The sequence below is a fragment of the Dendrobium catenatum genome, unplaced genomic scaffold, assembly GCF_001605985.2.
Source record: "Dendrobium catenatum unplaced genomic scaffold, ASM160598v2 fragScaff_scaffold_1639, whole genome shotgun sequence".
Taxonomy (NCBI): domain Eukaryota; kingdom Viridiplantae; phylum Streptophyta; class Magnoliopsida; order Asparagales; family Orchidaceae; genus Dendrobium; species Dendrobium catenatum.
The window spans coordinates 123659-128619 of NW_021320101.1; the positions used below are offsets into that span (position 1 = coordinate 123659).

General features: G+C 28.6%; 1 long non-coding RNA gene across 3 annotated transcripts in view; it reads right to left on the minus strand.

The window, feature by feature from the left end:
- The window catches only part of LOC114581299, a 22636-nt gene that overhangs the window by 16582 nt on the left and 1093 nt on the right, over positions 1–4961 (minus strand). The window lies entirely within an intron of this gene.

Below are 4961 nucleotides of genomic sequence, written 5' to 3' on the forward strand. Positions count from 1 at the left end.
TTTGTAGATTTGAAATTTTCTTTATATACAATATTTTTAGTATAAGGACCTTAAATTGAATCATATATATCTAGAATAATAAGTACTTTTATTTATTTTATTAAAAATCATATTTATAATGCTACATATAATTGTCAAAGTGAAAAATATTGTGTAATATAAATCTCAATTTTGACAATTGTTCATCTTGTGACTTATTGATTGTCATTACAAAACATAAATATATAGAAAATTGATTTTTCTTAAATTTGAATGGTAGAGTTTCATCATTTCTTATACATAATGAAATTCGAGGTATCATAACTATTTTTTCATAGAACTGTCCGATAAAAATTCGAGCAATAATAACATTATTTCTAAATGATTTGCAAATCATTCGTGTCTCATTACACAAATCATTTGATGGATCTAAATTTCTTAATAACATTGTTGGATTTTTTTTTCAAAATAAGTCGATGAGGAGAAAGTCCATTCGGCATCAATGAGTTGAGAAATTCAACTTGATAAATATTTGAAGTATCATCAGTAACACAATCAAAACTACAGTAAACAATTTCTTCTCCTGAAAAGTATTTAACAATTTTTTTATTAAATTGATCAACATAATAATTTTTTTATTACTAGTATAACTCTTTTTATAATATATTCTGAAAATGCAGCGTTTTCATGTAGATATAAAAATATTATATTTATTAATAAATCTTCAGAATTCTCGTCATTTGAATATTCTATTATAATGTCATATTGAATATAAACAAATCTATTTTTAATTTATTCTTCATTTTCATTTTCAATTCTAAGTATGAATTCACAAAATAAAAGATTTGATCATGCTCTCATATTTTTCTTTAATCTAAAAACTTCAATGTCTTGTCATAAATATGATTTTACCAAGCTATAATTAATATTTTCCAATTTTGATGCATGTCTTACCACAGGTAATACTTGTCGAAAGTCACCTACAAATACAACAATCTTACCACCAAAGTAATTGGAGTTATCAATGATATCTCACAGAGTCATATTCAAATATTTTATTATTGTATGTTTTACTATAGGTATTTCATCCCAAAGTATACTATTTGATTTAATGAGTAACTGAGCAAGTTTACTTTGCTTATTAATTACACACGTACTGCTTTCTGTTGAATTTATAGAAAATTTAAATCTTGAATGTGTTGTTCGACCTCTAGATAATATTGAAGTTGTCACTCCTAACGTAGTCATTGCAAATGTTATCTGATCATTACTTCTTATAAATATGTTTTTCTTGCACCTCTAAGACCATCAATAAAAAAGAAATCATTTTATTTTTTTACTAACACGACTAATAATTTCATCATATACATTCATCGGATTTCTATTAAGGCAAGAAATACTATTTATATCTTCAATAGCAATGATCATATTTAAATCTTCTATTACTTCTTTATTATGGAACTCGCCATTAATTTCAATAAAGGCATTTTCTACACTTGACATTTTTGTCAAATCAAATTCTTCAAGGGAACTCCCTATTCTTTCAAGATAATTTAATAACTGATAATATTTTTATCATACATTATTCAATAGTAACCATATAATTGCTTTGATAATCTTGAGATAAATCCTTATAATAGTTGATCCACAATTGGTGAACATTAGTTGACTCACAATAAATGACAATGAACCGAAAAGGAAAGACTAATGCCAAAAGATAACTTATTCAAAACTCTAAACTTGACAGAAGACAAACAAATCCTCCACAAGCTCTTGATTCATTGGCCTTAAAACAAATTAGGACTGCAAAGACTATCAATTTTGCTTAAAAATCATTTTAGCTTTAAATCAAATTGAAATTTACTCTATAAATTTAGAGTGACAAGTAAATATCTCAATTATATCATTTTTTCAAGTCAATTATAACTTAGACATCGCTTACTAAAAATGTGATTCAAGAAAGCTCAAAAATATTTATATTACATTAAATTTGTATGCATATATATGTGCTTCCAACAAGTGACTTGATAGTTAATTTCTAATCTCATTGGCATGCAACAAAAGTTTAAATATCCCTTGCGGTTATAATTTTTTTTATTGTTTTCAAAGTAACAAGAGAAACACATTTTACTTGAGTCACATGCTAATTTGAGAGATTAATTTGAAATGAATTTACTTGGGTCATAATAATCAAGACATTACAAAGACATGAACCATGTTTCATAAATAATTGATTGAGAACTAGCTTAAATCACCTAAAACTTAAAAAAAGTCTAAAATTGCCTAAAGTTTTGAGTCACTCAAAATTGAATTTTAGATAAGTAGCCCAAGAGTTAGCTCTAACTTAGTTATTTGTACTAATTTGTTGAATTTGCAAAATGGATTAACGAAGTTGCTCATTAATCAAAGTTATTCATTCAAAAAGAACTCGTCAACTTGCTCGAAGTACTCATGAGCCGATTAAGGGATCTTGCTAGAAGAACTTGCCAAGGTAAACTCGTTCTCAAATTGAAACAAATCTACAGTTCTCTTAATTAGAGCCAACTTTAGAATAAACTTGCCTGTTATATAATTTAGAATAAACTCGCTCTCAATCCATACATTATCTATGTAATTTTATAATATAATTAATTCTACAAGGTCAATCTTGATCATCACCTATAAATAAAGGGCTTTTGGTTAAGTTTAGTTACAAAAAAATTAAAAGAAAAAATTTAAAAGAAAGCCATATGACATTAACTACAATTCTTTCTAAAATCTCTCTACCTAAATTGTTTCTAAGTATCTCGATTCAGCTCACCCTTCTTTCTTCAAAGGGTTCAATTGAGCTTGTAAACCGATTCTTTAAGAAATTCCTAGGGCTTTAGGCTCTCTCTCATCGCTCTTTGGGTTCGATTTATTTTTCTAGTAAGGTATTAATATATTTCCAAAGAGAATTTTGAATTTAACAATACATTAAATAACCACATTGTCTCCTTTATGCCATTATTGAAGACTAACCATCAAGGACAATCATAATTAAAAAAAAAATAGTTTATCATGATACATTCACATGATTGGGCATAGAGTGTTTAATATTTTTTTTTTTGGCAATTTAAATCAAATGAGGACCCATTTATAACTAAACAAAAAAAAATTGAAATTTTTATCAAAAAGAAAGATTAAGGGACTAAATAGCATATAGGTCTAACATAAACTAAGCCTTTTTTAATCTTTTACACAAAATTGGAGAAATTACATACAAATTGACATATAAGCAAGGTTTAAAATGACGCAAGTGGGTATTGAGACGTTTTTTATTCGTGAGGCGAGGCGTAAGCCTTAAAAAAAATTATGTTAAGTCAAAATAAATATTAAAATTGATTTTTTATATAATACCCAAATAATATGTTAAACGATGACATTTTAATTTTCTATTGAATTATGGAGTAACAAATTAACATACATATGAAATAAAAAATTGCACAAGATGTAAAGTGACAAGTGATAATTTTTTTCTTCTTAATTTATTTTTGTCATTTTTCTCTTGCATAAATATTTATCATTAACATAAATATGAGAATAATACTCTAAAAATTTTAGAGGAGGAGGTGGTGGTGGTGTGCGAGTTTCAAGTGATCCCCGGTGGCGGCTACGACGGCGGTGACTATGAAGAAAACAAAAGGCTGGAGGTCAAAGCAGTCCAAAAGAAGTTGTTGGTGCTTGGGGGTGTGTTAAAAGCGTGATTTGATTGGGGCTTTAATTTAGGATTCACGTAAGTTATATATATATATATATAATATATATATTATTATATATATATATATATATATATATATATATATATATATATATTTTATAGAGACGTAAGCCTCACGCTAGCGAGGTGTGGCTTGCCTCAAGGTGGGCCTCAGCCAAGCTGAGGTGCAAGCCTCATAAAAATATGTTTGAGGCATAAGCCTTTGTGCATTTTTCAGTAAAATTGCAATGAGGCGGCCTCAAGATGAGCATCATAATGCATAATTTAAAAAAAAATGCATATAAGCACAATATAACAAACAATTTGCAATTTGCAATTTGCTTTACAAAAAGACAAACATGGCAACATGAAGTTCAAACAAAAGCACAGATTTTCAGCAACATTATTCTCAATGATATACCATAATTATACTTATATTAATTATGATTATAAATCTATGTAATTAATTGGTAAAGCTATGAATATTTGTCTTGTAGGAATATAGTTATAGATTCCTTGTTAAGCTAGACATAATTGAGGAAATTTCTCAAGCATTGTATGTATCATACCTATTCTTTCAAATATAATAAGGAGAACCCTCTATGTGAGGGCAAGCAATTTGCGCAAGTAGCTTTAATTTCCAAGGTATCAGAGCTACAATCTAAGTCTTCATCTCTTGTTCACCGTACTGAAGCACATTGTCTTCTCACATCTCATCCCAAATGCTCGTCCGAGAGTGTATCATCTCCTAAAGATCCTAGACAATTCAAATTTGAGAAAAACTCCTCTCCGACAAATCTCATACATCATTGATTCGAAGGCTGACCACTCGCCTTTGCCGCACACAATTGGATCTTCTGGTCTTAGTAGTCTTATCATGTTTCATTACCACAGGACATGTCTTACATAAAGTTGTTGGAATCCTACCATAAGACACCCATCCTTCAAATTAGAGATATGAAGTTGTCTGCTTCCAAATATCTACTCTCTCCTAAAAATTATAGCTCCTCATGCATCATGAACACATTGCACAAGTCCTCGCCAACAACAATCATGACAGTGATAAAATCCAACCAGACTTATAACATTTTCAACCACCTCAATTGCATTGTAGTTGCTTGACAACATTTTCAGCCACATCAATGGCATCTACGACAATGAAATCTTCAAGCACAATATTAATGTCAATTATGATATCTACCAACATAATTCTTTATGTATCCCTCAATAATCATCACATCGGTGAGATATCTGTTAATGATTG